Below are 16,287 nucleotides of genomic sequence, written 5' to 3'. Positions count from 1 at the left end.
GAGGGAGACACAGAATCCAAAGCAGGATCCAGGCTCTGAGCTATCAGCACAGAGCCCAACATGGGGCTCGACCTCACAGACTGTGAGGTCATGACCTGAGCTGAAGTCAGACACTCAACCGACTGAGCCACCCAGGCACCCCTCATAGCCTCCATTTTAAAATTGAAGGAACTCAGGGAAGCCTGGGTGGTTCAGTCGATTGAGCGTCCAACTTCAGCTCAGGTCATGATCTCACAGTCCGTGAGTTCAAGCCTCACATCGGGCTCTGTGCTGTCAGTTCAGAGCCTGGAGCTTGCTTCGGATTCTGTGTCTCCCTCTCTCTCTTCTCCTCCCCCGCTCATGGTCTGTCTCTCTCTGTCTCTCAAAAAATGAATAAACCGTAAAAAAAGTTTTTTAATTGAAGAAACTCAAATCATGGTTAAGTGATCTCTCAAGATCACTGTTAAAGCTGAAGTTCAAAACTTGGAATTTGCAAAGATTTACAGGTTGAAGAAACCTTCTGTGGTCCACTCCTATCTGTTAAGAAATCAGTATATGGGTTTTGTTGAATAGATTTGTACAACTTTAGTTTCTAAGCCCATGGTTCTTCCTCCACAGTCGATGATTTTGTCCCCCAGTGGACATTTGGCAATGTCTGTGAGACAATGTCACAAGTAGGGGGGACAGAAAATCACTATTGACTTAAGTGTGTAGAGGCCAGGGATGCTACTAAACATCATAGAAGGCACAGGAAAGTCCCCTACAGCAAAGAATTATTCTACCCAAAACGTCAGTAATGTTGAGCTTGAAAAACCCTATTCTAAACCATGGTTATAGATCACTGGTGTCACGGTAGAAGTAACATTAGTTGTGTAATTTTTATTAATAAGTTTTTCATTAACATGTTTTAAACATGAGGACGTTTCAGGGCGCCTGGGTGGCTCAGTCTGTTGAGCATCCAACACTTGATTTTGGCTCAGGTCATGATCTCATGATCACACTGATAGTGCGGAGCTTGCTTGGGATCCTCTCTCTCCCTCTCTCCCTCTCTTTCTCTCTCGCTCTCAAAATAAATAAGCATTTTAAAAAATGAGGAAATTTCTGTAGTCAGAACAATTTTAGTGTGTTGGTTAGGATAAAATTTATAGGGACATAAGGAAGTTCTACCCAGTATGTCCTGTAGCACATGCTCAATGCATATCAGGTTTCAAGCTTATAAAAAAAGAAAACGTTAGAAACCTGAAGTGGAAAGTTTAGTGATTTCAAAGTACAAAAGCTGGGGCGCCTGGGTGGCGCAGTCGGTTAAGCGTCCGACTTCAGCCAGGTCACGATCTCGCGGTCCGTGAGTTCGAGCCCCGCGTCAGGCTCTGGGCTGATGGCTCGGAGCCTGGAGCCTGTTTCCGATTCTGTGTCTCCCTCTCTCTCTGCCCCTCCCCCGTTCATGCTCTGTCTCTCTCTGTCCCAAAAATAAATAAACGTTGAAAAAAAAAAAATTTAAAAAAAAAAAAAGTACAAAAGCTAAACTGCAAAAATTAAAATTAATAAATGTCCAAGTAAATGTCTACAAAGGTAACTGATTAACTTGGCACTTGCGATATAATACAATTCTTATATGGGCACACTCACATTGTATTTATTGTGGGATGTTTTTGATGTGCCTTCGGTAGGTATACGAAAAGTAAGATTTTCTAGGCTCTATAGAAGTCTGATCATGGTTTTGCAGTCATCATTTTAGAGAGTGACATCAGGAAACAGGACAAGACTATACCTGAAGGAAGTAAGGTGCTGAGTCATGCCCAGATTTGAAAACACACACACACACACACACACACACACACACACACACACACACACATTTCAGGCAGCAGAAACAGCAAATGCAAAGGCTCTGGGGTGGGAATAAGCTTGGCATGCTCAATGTAAGCTGGTGTTGCTAGAATGGAGTATGTGGGACAGAAAATGAAACAGATGATTTTAGAGACAGAGAGAGGCAGAGCCATTAGATTTGAATCTGAGCACAATGGGAAGCTATTGGAGAGTGTTAAGTCATGATGTCCTAATCAGATTTATTTCATTTTTTAAAAAATTAACTGGCCTTAGGGAAGAATTGATATAAGGGATGTGTAGCAAAAATTGCTACAAGCTTACCCCAGGATCCATCCCCTCTTTCCTCTTAGAAATAAAACACCAGGGGCACCTGGGTGGCTCAGTTAAGCATCTGACTCTTGGTTTGGGCTCAGGTCATGATCTCAAGGCTTGTGAGTTCAAGCCGTAAGTTGGGCTCTGTGCTGACAGCTCAGAGCCTGGAGCCTGCTTTGGATTCTGTGTCTCCCTCTCTCTCTGCCCCTCCCCTGCTCTCTCTCTCTCTCTCTCAAAAATAAATAAACATTAAAAAAAACTAGTAAGCATTAAAAAAAAAAAAGACTGCATTTCCCAAACTTCCTTTGCAGCTCCATGGAGCATGTTTGGACTGAGCTGTGGCCAATAAATAATATGCAAGGGGAAGTGTAGATAGGTCTCCCAGGAAAGTACTTAATGAGAACTGCCTCAGGTGGGAAGGACCCATTTTTTACCCTCCAGATTTCCTCCTTCCTTAGACCTGAAATGTGGACCAAAGGGCTAAAATTTCACCAGCAGATGATGTGATGATGAAAATGGTGTACCAAGACAAAGCCTTGTACTGAGACAATGGAGTGGGAAAATAGAAGCTGTGGTAAGAGGTGGGTCCCTGGTGACAGTATGAAGTTGCCAAAACCACGCTGGAAAAGTTATTTCCAAACTGATGTGAGAAATGAACTCATCTTCTTTGGAGCATTGTTAACTTTTTAAACATAGAGTTGGAATCGATTCTACCGGACGCTGAGGTAAAAGTGGAAGTGAGAGAATAGCAAAGAAATTATTGCAGTGAAAGATGAAAGTGGTGAGTGGTAAAAGTGGTGAGAAGTGTAACATTCCAGATGTACTTTGAAGAGAGTGCACAGAGCATATACCAATTGAGAGGCTGTGTCAGGGGCTGAGAGACAGAACCCAATCAAGGATGATCTCTAGTCTTTTGGCATGAGCTAGAACAATAGTTATCTTTTCCCGAAGTGGAGAATACTGGGAAAGAAGCAGGATGAGGGGGTATAAATCAAGATTCTATTTTGGACCAAAACATAGTAAAGTTGAGATCCCCATTTAACATCCATGTGGTGAAGTTGAGAAGTCAGTTAGATACAATTAGAGATGTAAGCTCATGGGAGAGGTCTGAGCTCCAGAAATGAATTTATAAGTTCTCAATATATGGAAGGTGTTAAAACCATGAATAAAGCCATATAGAGTAAGTGTCAATAGAAAAAGGGCCGATGATTGAGCCCTAGAGTGTCTCAACTTTAGAGATTATGAAGAAGAGGAAGAGCCAATCTAGGGCCCATAAAGAGAAGGCAATAAAGTAGTAGGAAAACCAGAGGCCACGTGAAGAGAATGTTCTAGAAGAGAAAACTCATCACATCTTTAAAAGCTGCTGAGAGGCTAAGATGATGACTGAAAATAGATCATTGATTTGGCAAGATGATTTGACTGGGAAAGGAAGTACCCAACGAACTTTGTTTCCCCTTATGTCTCATTGGCTAAAATGAGGCCATATGCTTAGCCCTAAACCAATGGTGATTAAATCCCTGGGTTGTGGGAAATATCTTTCCTGGAATCAAGGATCTCTGCCTTAAAAAAAATCAGTAATTGGTAAGTAGAAAATTAGGGGCAGGGAAATGGCTCTATTGGCTGAGCAATAAAGTGTCTGCGATAATACTTTGTATTTTTACAAAAAAAATTCTGAACCTCGTCACACTGAGAGCTGGTACTACATTTCGCATAAGTAGTATAATGATCTGGCACCTTTTTTGAGATTGCTATTGATCCTATGCTGGGTTGTCAGGAATTTGTATACTTTAAAATAATCACCCCCATCTTCAAAAAGGTCAATATGCCAGAGACTGCATGGATTTTTTTTTTTCTCTCCCTCTAAAACACTAGAGCCACCTGCTTGTCAGTCTTAGAAGAGTACACAAAGTTTGGTCACATGCATAAAAGCTAAAGTAACTACCGAACAAGTTTTGAGGGAAATGATGTTAGAGATTTAAAAAAAAAAAAGTGTGCCCAAGAGAATTCTCCACAGGAACCTTAAAATTCTGAGTCCCTCAGCTTCTGCTTCTCCATTCTCATGTGAAAACCCTCTTTTACTTGCCTTTACAAAGTTCCTTAATCATTCCATTGTCATTTGTCTCTAAGACCACAGTGGACTAGCCTCTCCTACTTCTTCTCACTCCACTGCCATAGATGGCAACTGTATTTATGAAACAAGTGGGTGGCTTTGGGAAGCAGGGAGTGCTGCCTTATTCATGGAAATTGTGATCCTATGGAATTAAGCCTGGCCTCACCCTCATAATAAACTAATGAACTAAACATATAATATCCCTACTTTAAGAGTGCTACTGTGCCTCTCTAAAGAAAACCTGAGGACACCAAAAACTGCTGCAGAAAACCAATAAGGAAATAAAGACCACGCGGCCACCATGGGTGAACCAAATATGTCACATGGTGCATAGCACTGAATAGCTCCTCACTAAATAATAGCTCAATGAATACAAGAGGGAGCAAAGCATACAGAGGCGTCTTGCCCTAGTAACTCTTATAATGTAGTCTCAGGAGAAAGAGTTAACAGATAAACATCTAAAGGCAGGGAGAGAATTTTGCCATGCCATTTGTTTCAGCTGGGGAGCAAAGAGACAAAGGAGACTACTTGATGGCAGTGAGTAAAGTGAAAATCTATCAAATTCCAAGGTGAGGAGAGCTGTCAGGGATCCTCTGGTCCCACTCCCATATTTCACAGTGAAGTCAGTGAGGTGCACAGAGGTCTCCCATGCAGCAGACATTACCCAGCAAATTAGTGGCAGAACCTACCCTGGTCCCCAGGCCCCCTTCCCCCATTGCCTCACCTGGCTGTCTACACCCCCCTTGCAATGCCAAGACATGTTCCCCTGTATTGAAGGATAATTTGTCAAGAGAACAAGTATGAAAGCAACAACAGACCACACCCCATATTCTACTTTGCCTTCTGGATTCATGCTTTCATTCACCCTTCACTTTTGACTGGAGGTCATTAAGAATGGTTACCTTTGAATAATAATCTCCTTAAGTGCGTGACAGGTGCTGTTGTTTACCTTGCCAATAAATCATTCACCGCCATCCTCTTTCTCCTCTCCGGTGAAATTTTCAGTTTTGTTCAGGTATCCAGGGACCAAGCCACTTTACAGGGATCTGAGACCCTCCGCAGCCTCCAGAGGTGAATTGTGATGGGTCTAAGCCTGAGGCAATCCTTGCCAGTGATTGGCTTAAGAGCAGGAATGTGGCCTAGTTCTGGCCAATAAGATGTGAGAGGAGGTGAGCCTGGGGTTATTTCCAGGAAAGCGTTCCTTGCTGTTTAAAAAGTAGCGGAAGAGAACTTTAAAAAAATAATAATAATTAAAAAAAATAAATAAATAAGGGGCGCCTGGGTGGCTCAGTCGGTTAAGCGTCCGACTTCAGCTCAGGTCATGATCTCGCAGTTCATGAGTTCAAGCCTTGCATCGCACTCTGTGCTGACAGCTCAGAGCCTGGAGCCTGCTTGGATTCTGTGTTTCCCTCTCTCTGCCCCTTTCGCACTCATGCTCTGTCTCTGTCTCTCAAAGATGACTAAATGTTAATTTTTTTTTTTTAAATAAAATGTAGCAGAAGAAAAAAGCCGCATCTCTTTTGCCTTTAGATGTTGTTATTCCAGGATTAGATACCTAAACTTGCCTCAGCCATCTAGGGACCATGGGAATGGAGAGGTAGCAACAACCTGTGTCTTGAATGAGGGGGTTTGCCTGCATTAATGAAACCGGTAACTCCTCATCTCTAACTTCTTGTTATGTGATAAAATAAATACCCCCGTTGTTCTAGCCACGTTGGACGGGGCTCTGTGATCATAGCAGACAAAAGCATCCTAATTATTATAGGATACTATAGAGTAAGAACCCATCTTCAGAATTTCCAATAATCCTGAAGAGGTTTCTTTTGTTTTCTAAAAACAACAACAAAAACAAAGAGCGCTGTCTTTAGAGTGATGTTTCCACAATTAGGCTTGTGCGATTGCAAGGCCTCCCTGGTGGCATGATTCCACCATCCACCAGCTTTTAACACTCTTGTTTCCTGAATGTCTATTATTTTTAATGTGGGATTGTGGCCTGAGCCAAACCTTGTTTATACCATTAGGGTTTAACATGCCGCATGACGGTTGGGGTTTCTCCTATTTCTTACTGCCTGTTGCAGAAGCCTGGGGATACTGGAGGGGGGGGGGGGGGGGAATTAGACGTTGGAGGAGGAAGCAAATTCTCAGTATCAGTCTTATGACTACGAATATCTATTTCCCACCAGATGGATGAGATTTCAGGGTCTGCCAAGTTCATGATGTACACATTTGAAATTTATAAAATGTTTCCTTTGTCTTATCTGTTTGAATGAGGGCAGTAATGATATTCCTTCACTGCATATAGTTATTAAGAGTCCATTGCTTATGTTAAGGGAGCTTATGGAAGGTTTCAACCAAACACAAAACCACTTATTAGGACAGATAGAGCTTTTAAAAGAATACTATACTCTCGGGGCGCCTGGGTGGCGCAGTCGGTTAAGCGTCCGACTTCAGCCAGGTCACGATCTTGCGGTCCGTGAGTTCGAGCCCCGCGTCAGGCTCTGGGCTGATGGCTCAGAGCCTGGAACCTGTTTCCGATTCTCTGTCTCCCTCTCTCTCTGTCCTTCCCCCGTTCATGCTCTGTCTCTCTCTGTCCCAAAAATAAATAAACGTTGAAAAAAAAAATTAAAAAAAAAAAAAAGAATACTATACTCTCATGAATAAACTTGTTTCTGATTGGCTAGCGTTGCAATTTAGCTTTTATCAGTAATTAAGGGCAAGCCGTGGAGCAAACTCGTTAGTTGACGCCAATTACAATTGGTGGAGGGACTAATGAGTCCGAGAAAAAAGTTATTTATTTCTAAACTTTTGAAGCATAATTGTTGTGTAAATCGGAGAGCGCGCAAATCTTTTCCATACGTTTAGGTTGGTAATTGAGAAATAAAATGGTTACCAAATGTACTCTTTGTCCAGTTTTGTGCTGCAGTTGATCTCTCTCGGGACTTTTTAAAGTGTAAGGAAAAGGTGATGTCAACAGCAACGTACTCCGGGCCAACGGAGCCAGGATTAATTAATAGAGATGAAAGGGAAACACTAGGCCTTTCTTAGCCATCGCCTTCCAGTCCCCACAGTTAGACACTTGCCTCTCTGCAGATGACCAAACACAGCGCCGCTGAGGATGAGGGCCAGGGCCCGGAGACTGCCTCGTATGTAAAAACAAAACAAAACAGGAGAATGAGACTTGTCTCCATCTCGTTTGCAGCATGTAGTCTTTAAAATGAGGAGCTCTCAAGAGCTTTTCCTTTGAAGTTTAATATGTGGGGCTTTACATCAATATAACATTTAAACGTGTTAAACAAATTAGTCTCTGGTTACAAAAGTTTTGAGACGTTTGCAAGTTGCTGTTTAACTAAATTTAATATGTGCCGGCAAAGTTGATCGTGTAGTTGTTCATTTAGAAGAATGCACATTTGGAATGATTAATAAACAAACCAGCCTCCCATTGCTTCAACCTCTGTGTTTATTTGAAGGCAATCTACTTTAAAAAGACATTAATATTCTTAGAATTATTATTAGAATAATTGCTTTTACTCCTCTCAGAATGCACATTTTTTCTCATTTCCCTTCAGCATAGACAGCTTTTCACTCAGATATAAACTTCCCATTATTATTCCCCACCCCCAAAAAATGAAGAATAGGAATTATACACTTTTCACTAAGGAATAATTAATTTGTCTCAAGTATTAGAACAGAGAATTGTGGAGTGACTTTGAATGGTAGTCTCTGAGGAGTAGCATTGTTTGTTCTCTCCAGTCTTTAATGAGCTTTAGTAAATGGCCAGGAAAAATTACCTTCTTTCTGTAATATGAGAGAGGCGAAGAATGAAGGAAGCTATAGAATCCCTAAGAGAAAAAGGAACACACACACACACACACACACACACACACACACACACACCTCCTTCACAACAGCACTTGAGTTGGTTAGGAGGACACAGTTCTCCTTTGGACTTATTTGAGGACAAGAGATCTGGTTACTAAGTGCATTAAAACAGAAGCATGTCCCTAATTTGTATTGATTATTGTTATCGTTACCACTGTTGAATCTGCTGGGGAAACCATCCATCCTATAATTCCATGGGGTTGGATATTCGTTACACCCCCCATGTTAAATTTCTTTCCTCTTTAATGACTGGAAGAGAATTAGAAGTGGAGCAATAACAGAAATTAGCTGTTAAGAACCTGCCCCTTCTCCACAGGTCACTGAACTCCATAAGAAGAGCCCCTAGTTTGTAAAGCTCTTATCCTAAAGGCAACTCCCCCCTCCCCATCCCCAGCCAAATAACTTTTATGAAGGGTCAAATCATTTCCCCCAAGTTGCCATAGACTGCTGGGCTTGCACAGAGTGCTGCCTTACCTTGTCTTCAAGAAATGGATCTTTTCAGGGGCAGCCGGGTGGCTCAGTCGGTTGAGCATCCGACTTCAGCTCAGGTCATGACCCCCGGTTTGTGGGTTTGAGCCCTGCGTTGGGCTCTGTGCTGACAGCTCAGAGCCTAGAGCCTGTTTCCGATTCTGTGTCTCCCTCTCTCTCTGCCCCTCCCCCGCTCGTGCTCTGTCTCTCTCTCTCTCAAAAATAAATAAAATTTCAAGAAATGGATCTTTTCAGCCTGAAAGTTTCTCAGGTCAAAGGGAGATTTTGCACTCATTTAAAGGTGTTCTGGAAGGTGGACTGCCCAGGACACACCCAAAGCCAAAGAGAACTAAGCTCTTTCCTTCTTCCATCCTTTCAACCTTGTGCTGGGGCTGGCGGGGGGGGGGGGGGGGGGGGGGGGGGGGCTTGGAGTGGGGGGACTGCGAGATAGCCCGCCTCCCTAATTCAAAACCAACTGAGAAATAGCACAAAAGGACAAGTCAGGACAGGGTCCAAATGTCACTCCCGGACTGATGAGGCTGGTATGTGCAAATGTGGCTTTTGTCTGGTAAGCTAGCAAACAGCACAACTAGCCTCATTTCTCTAGCCTCTGCAGCTCTGGGGATTGCACAGCAGGAAGCAGGGAGGAGCCCCCCACCCCCCACCCCACCCCTTGCAGCAGCTTGCTCTCAAGAGGAAGTGGCAGGCAGCCTGCCAGAGCCCTCCTTTCTCTTCTCAGGTGCCTAGCATTCCCATGCCCAGCATGGAGCTATGGCCACTGTGGGGCTCCGTCCAGTCTGTTCCTGCCTGCGTGCCCTGGACGGTGCTTTTCTTCCTTTCCTCGTCGATAGTTGCTGACCTTAAGCTTTATTCTAGCTGGATCCTAAGCTGTCACTTCGACACATCTTATAAATTGGTTCCCACTAAAAGTGGAATTCCTCATAGAAGCTTAATACATTTTGTAATGTCAATGGGGGTATGGGGGAACAAAACATGGGATTCAGAGTCAAACAAACCTGTGTGAATTTCACATGCACTTCTTACTAGTTTGAACCCTCCGGCAATTTCTTTTACCTCCCTAAGTCTCAGAATCTTCATCTATAAAGTGGGGGTAATGCCATTGTTGGTGAAGTCTCTGTAGGGCGACATGTCTGCACGCAGTAAATGTGCGTGTCCTTCTGTTCACATTCAGATATAAGGAGATGATAACAATAGTTTCTAATTATATAGTGCTTGGAGTTTACCAAAGGCTTTAATGTAAATATTACACAAGAGCCATGAGGATTACAAGACTCAAAATCTCCCTCCTACGTCAGGAATTCTCTCTGTTGCAGGTGAGGGAAGCAAAGCTCAGGAATTGACTTGTTCAAGGTCGTGCAGCTGGGAATTGATACAGTTCAGATGTGAATACGAGTTTTCTGCCTCCCAATTCTACTTTCTCATCACCTGATTAGTTATTAGGAGCAGATTTTCTAACACCGAAAAACTAGAGATAGTACCCCTTAAATCAGAAGAGGCAGCCGAGGGGCTTAATCCACCTACCAGATGTGTTTTGTTTAGCTGACAGACTTTCGCAAAAACTTCAATTTTTTTGCTAACATTTAAAAATTGGGGTATTACTTGTAAATATTTGGATTTACAACTTCTCTGAAAAACCGTGAGGCCTAGAACCTACTGATTCTGCAACCTTGAGAATGCTCCTTCTTTGCCCTCCCTCATCTGTAAAATGTGGCCAGCGACGGTCCCTACCTCAGAGGGTGGTTGAGAATGAAATAGGATAAAATATTCAAAATATTTAGAACAGTCCCTGACACATAGGTAGATATACTGTGTGCCAGCAAAATGGAGACTGGGGATTATCCTGGAGAGCTGCAAATTCTTCTCATATTTGAAGAAATACAAGATGGAAGTGTTGTTTTAGTGTGACATCCAAAGCCAAAGTTGGTTCTTACGCAGAGAGTATAGCTTAACCCGGCTTTAATGCCTGAGCTCTTCCAGCTGAGGTGAAGAAATGATTTGTCACGTCTCCCATTTATGATACTTAAAGCAAACAAGGGGAAAAAACTAACTTTTGAGCTGGCATTTTGCATGGCTTTGCAAGGAAGGAAGGAATGAGGAAAGAAAGGGAGGGAGGGAAGGAGGGGGGAGAAAAAGAACTTTGCATGGTTTTGCTTAACCTAAAGAAGGAAGGAAGGAAGGGAGAAAAGGAGAGAGGAGAGGAGAGGGAACAAAGAGAGAAGGAAAGGGGAAGAAAGGCAGAGAAGGTTGTTCTGAATACTGGGGAAGGTGACTTATCCATGCTGCCAGAATACTGTAGATACGCTAGTGCCCTCTGGTAGCAACTTGCATTTTGCTTTGTTTTGTTTTCAAAAACTTCAAAGTTTCTCCAGGCTTCATCCTCAATTAGAACAAATGTCAGTAACATGCTTGAAGAAAATTTGTTTAGAGATGTGTGTATGCTTGAAAATTGCACATTACACATGCCCCATGCATGATTTTCCACTAAATTTTTAACGATGAGCGGAGGTACACGGTTCCAGATAGATGAGTGAATCTGAATGTATATATCTGGTGCTTTGCACGTTGACATAAACACAGCTGCTTTTATACATTTGAGAACATTTGTGTTTATTTGAATGTGTGATGGGGAGGTCATCAGAATGAACACACTCGTTGTGTTTATTTGAATCTCACATTGCTCATAAGAATACATGCCGTGTTTGAACATGCAGTCAAACACCAGCTTCTCTAAAAGGCAAATCAAACCCCAAAAGGCAATTCAATGCAAAACCCCATTAATGCTGCATTAGAGTTGAAATTCCATTCCCATGAAAGCCAGAGAATTTGGAGTTAAAGGTTTTCAGCAGCAATCTTATTTCTACTAGCTCAAGAGAACGACACAGTTTCTTTCCACTACTTTATCACAATACATAAAATTTGTATTTAGTAATGAAAGAAAGAAAGAACTAAAGGAGGGGAGGAAAGAAGCAAGGAGGGAAGGAAGGAAGGGAGGGAGGAAGGAAGGAAGAAAGGACCCCAACCATAGCACTAAAGTACCAAAAATGCTAGCAGGGTACTATATGCAATATTCTATTATAACATTGATGACATAAAGGGCACCTAAGCCTTGTTGCTTCATATTTGAGGGCTGCTGTTGGTGTATGGATGAAGTTAGGGTCCTCTGTCACAGACTTGGGTTTGCAGATTTGAGTGATGGTTATGGCGATGGTGATGATTTGAATGCACGCTTCACTCTCACTTTTAGTAGCACAAGAATGTTCTAATGCCAAGAAAAAAAAAAAAGGTAGGTAGGTAAAGATATGATCCTAACCTTACATTAGGTTTGCTTGCTTTTTAGTCCTTAAACAGAGGTGAATACAAAACACAGCTGTCCATGATCCACAATCTTTTGCACACTTCAAGAGGAAGAACAGCATTAAAATTCAACCTTGACGGGGGTGCCTGGGTGGCTCAGTCGGTTGAGCGTCCGACTTGGGCTCAGGTCAGGATCTCGCCGTCCGTGAGTTCGAGCCCTGCATCGAGCTCTGTGCTGACAGCTCGGAGCCTGGAGCCTGCTTCGGATTCTGTGTCTCCCTCTCGCTGTCTGCCCCCTCTCCATTCATGCCCTGTCTCTCTCTCTCTCTCTCTCTCTCTCTCTCTCTCTCTCTCTCTCTCAAAAATAAATAAACATTAAAAAAAATTTTTTTTTTAATTCAATCTTGACACTTTGAAGCGATGTAACCAGCTACATGTGCCCACTTTCAACCACTGCTCTAGCTAAAGATAAAGTCCTCCCTGTGTTACACCAGGGTACTTTTTTGAATTCTTCATCCTTCCATATGCCACAAGTTGGAAGGAGTGTTTGGATAGTCAGGAACTAAGGCATCTGCCATTAGAATCTTCAATATTAGATTTGCATAGCTTCTTACCTATGGTTTTCTTTGGGAAAAAAAATATGAGAAGCAAATAAATAAACAGAACGGAGAGGGGCACACAGAGCAAAATGAGATTCCTCTGTAAATTAAAGAGCAGATGCAGGTGATTGAACAAGAAAAAGTATGTGTTTCTGTTTGGCTCACGAGAGCAGACAAGATTACAGCCAATGGTGACTTGGCTAGATAGTAGGGATTTTACTGTACGTTATTAATTAAAGCTGAAGGGAGTGAGGCACCAGGAGGAGGTGAGCCCATGTCTCCACAAAGCCACAGAACACTAAGGGTTGGCCACCAGGCAAGACTTGAAATCTGGAAAGACTTTCAAAATGAAAAGCATTAAGAAAATCTTTAAAGTTGTTGTCATTCCAGAACATGCTAAAATAACATAATGTCTCTGCCGGCTCCCCATTAGAACAATTACAAAATTCGAAACAGCTTAACTTTTTAAATTAGGTAAGTTCAGATTGATTGAGAGCAGAAGCAACATTTCTTTTCCTTTTCCACTGTCATTGGCTGTAACTATGTCTTTGTTTTCCTACCAGAATGAGCTTTTGTCTACCTAAAATATTATTACTACGTTGCAGTTTGTTACTCCATTAGGTCTAACACTTCTTAAAAAATGTTTCAGAGATGACAAATGGAAAAGAGGAGAGGATTTGCATTTTAAATCAAGCAATTTTCTGAGTTTTATGTGGAAAACAAGCAAGCCTATCTTGAACCTCCCCTTTGATGAGGCCCCAAATATACAAAGGGATCAAACTCCATATAGACAAAAGGATTTTTTCCCTGACTTGGGAGTGATATCTTGTTACAGTAATGGCTCTTGCCAGCTATCATAGACCCTTCATTTACAATCTTCAGAAGTAGGGACGCAAGACTGCCATTTTAAACCTCAATGTATCCCAATCAGAAACATGCAAAGTTGCCTCTCAGAAGGAGACATGGACCAGAGCAAGAGAAAATAGAACCTTTTAGTGGAAAGGGAAGTCAAAAAATAGTGTTTGATGCGATCTCATTTTCATTTTTAAAAAACATAGTATCTGTGTATGTGTGTATCAGAAAGGGTAACAGACCAAGGTGTCAATGGGGGAGCCTTCTTTTCACTAACTATATGCAGTTATTTAGTACTTTTCTATAATAAAAGATGAATTATGTTTATAATACGAAAAATATCTTTAAATATTTTTCAAGCGTGGAGATTTTCGAAATTAGTGACGTAACGCTGTTCAGTTTCACCTCTGAAAATAATTCACTCAGGGATACAGCTCACTCATTCTAAAGGTTCTTGAACAGCATCTAGAATAAAATCTCTTTGACATTAGTGCCGTTTGAATTCCTGTTTCACAGATAGGAAGACAGGACAAGTGAGACTCCCAACGGGGCCCTCCCTGGTGCCTCACGATAGTAAAAGGAGGCCATGCGCAGACCAGGTCCTCTGTCTGCAGATATCATGTCCTTTCTTTTATTTGGAGGAAGATCTGCATAACATTCACGAGGGCCACGGATTGGAGGGTCAGGATGGCATGTGAGTATCATGCACCCCACTACCTTCCCTCCTGAGTCAGAATTCCTAAATCAGAATCTTGGCTTCACCCCTTGCTAACTGGGTAAACTTAGGCATGCTATTTACACTTTCTCTGTCTCCGTTTCTGCATCTGTAAAATGGAGATGAGAGTAGCTCTATTTTACAGGGCTGTTCCAAGGATTAAATGGATTAAAATACATTAAATACCAGGGCACCTGCGTGGCTCAGCCAGGTAAGTGTCCAACACTTGATCTCTACTCAGGTCATGGTCTCATGGTTTGTGGGATCAAGCCCCACATCCAGCTCTGTGCAGACAGCACGGAGCCTGCTTAGGACTCTTTCTCTCCCTATCTCTCTACCCCTCTCCTGTGCACATGCACAAGCACGCTCTCTCTCTTAAAATAAATAAATAAATGAAATATGTTAGACACTAAAAACAGTTTCTGGTCCCTGGCAAACATTGGATGACTCTTGATCATTTTTATTCTTAACATAAGAGGACAATCTGTATCACTTACCTTAAATAAAAGGAATTTATTAATAAGTAAAAAAGAAAAACATGTCATTAAATTATTGCTATATCCTGTTGTCAATTGCTATCTACTCTGGCAATGAGGCCTACTCTCTGTTAAGAAGAGAGACAATGAGAGGGGCACCTGGGTGGCTCAGTCACTTAAGCATCCAACTTCAGCTCAGGTCATGATCCCACAGTTTGTGAGTTCGAGCCCTGCTCCAGAAGAGCTCCAGCCTCACTTCGGGCTCTGCGCTGATGTGCAAAGCCTGCTTAGGATTCTCTTTCTTTCCCTCTATCTCTCTGCCTCTTGCTCACTTGCATCCTCTCTCTCTCAAAAAATAAATAATAAAAAGAAAATAAGACTTAAAAACCTTACAACCTACACCAGTCAGAATAGCTAGAATTCAACAAAGCAAGAAATAACAAGTGTTGGCGAGGATGTGGCAAAAAGGGAACCCTTGTACACTGTTGGTGGGAATTTACATCGCTGCGGCCATTTTGGGAAACAGTATGAGTTTCCTCAGAAAATTAAATATAGAAATACCATACAATCCGATAACTCCATTACTGGATATTTACCTAAAGAAAATAAAAGCACTAATTTGAAAAGAGAAATGCACCCCTATATTCATTGCAGCAGCATTTACAATAGCCAAGAGATAGAAGCAATCTAATTGCCCATTGATACACAAATGGATAAAGAAGATGTGGGAAACTCACACACACACACACACACACACACACACACACACACACACACTGGAATATTACTCAGCCATAAAAATAATGAGATCCCACCATTTGCAACACTATGGATGGACCCAGAAAGTATTGTGGGAAGTGAAATAAGTCAGACAGTGAAAGACAAATACTATCTGATTTCACTTATATGGGGAATCTTAAAAACAAAACAAATGAACAAACAAACGAAAAGCAGACTCATCAATACAGAGAACAAACCGGTGGTTTCCAGAGAGGAGGTGGGCGGGGGGGGGGGGGGGGGGGCTGGGTACAATAGGTGAAGGGGATTAAGAAGGACAAACTTCGAGTTATAAAATAAAGAAATCACGGAGATGAAAAGTAAAGCATAGGGACTATAGTCAATGATATTATAATGTTGGATAGTGACAGATGGTGCTACACTTATCGTGGCAAGCAATGAGTAACGTATAGAAGTGTTGAATCATGTTGTACACCTTAAACTAATATAACATTGGATGTCAACTATACTTCAATAAACTTTTTTAAAAAATAAGAGAGACTAAGTTATTAAAAAGGTGTTAAAGACACACAGTATCAATTGAGACAGTCTGCTGAATTAATTAGAAGGATTGAAAGAGAATTTTAAATGGAATAATTTTCTCACTAAATGAAGCAATATACCTTGATACCTGTGTCCATGAACCACCCCAAATCACCTTAAATATACCGTCCTTCCCTCAGGATGTACTGATAAGCCGTCACGGCTAATATGAAACTGAACTAACGCGACAATGTGTGGGTCATCTCAAGGACAGGAGCACTAGTTGATTAGATAGAGGTTATTGGGTCGCACTTTTCTGGCTTCAAGGAGTTAAAAAGGCAGGTATTTGGGTAAGAGCTTATGCTCCGCAGCTGTGTTAAGGTGCGGTGCATGGGGGCGGCGAGCCCAGCCCTCCCTCTCCTTGTCCCTCTCCTGAAGTGTTCTCTCTGCTTCTGCGAGGCCTTCCAGGCACAGGGCTGATGCCCAGGACAAGGT

At 42.1% G+C, this 16,287-nt stretch overlaps 1 long non-coding RNA gene across 1 annotated transcript in view; it reads right to left on the bottom strand.

Annotated features, from left to right (window-relative positions):
- Positions 1–11,558: 11,558 nt before the first annotated feature.
- LOC147578150 (uncharacterized) overlaps positions 11,559–16,287 on the bottom strand; it is a 60,755-nt gene continuing 56,026 nt past the window's right edge. Inside the window, exon 4 of the long non-coding RNA XR_015254209.1 lies at positions 11,559–11,855. This is a non-coding gene — a long non-coding RNA (uncharacterized LOC147578150). The remainder of the gene's footprint in view (positions 11,856–16,287) is intronic.

Source organism: Puma concolor, chromosome C1, assembly GCF_028749965.1.
Source record: "Puma concolor isolate L17-30 chromosome C1, mPumCon1.1.hap2, whole genome shotgun sequence".
Lineage (NCBI taxonomy): Eukaryota > Metazoa > Chordata > Mammalia > Carnivora > Felidae > Puma > Puma concolor.
Note: the sequence above shows the minus strand (reverse complement) of the source record. Positions and strands in the feature narration are given on the sequence as shown.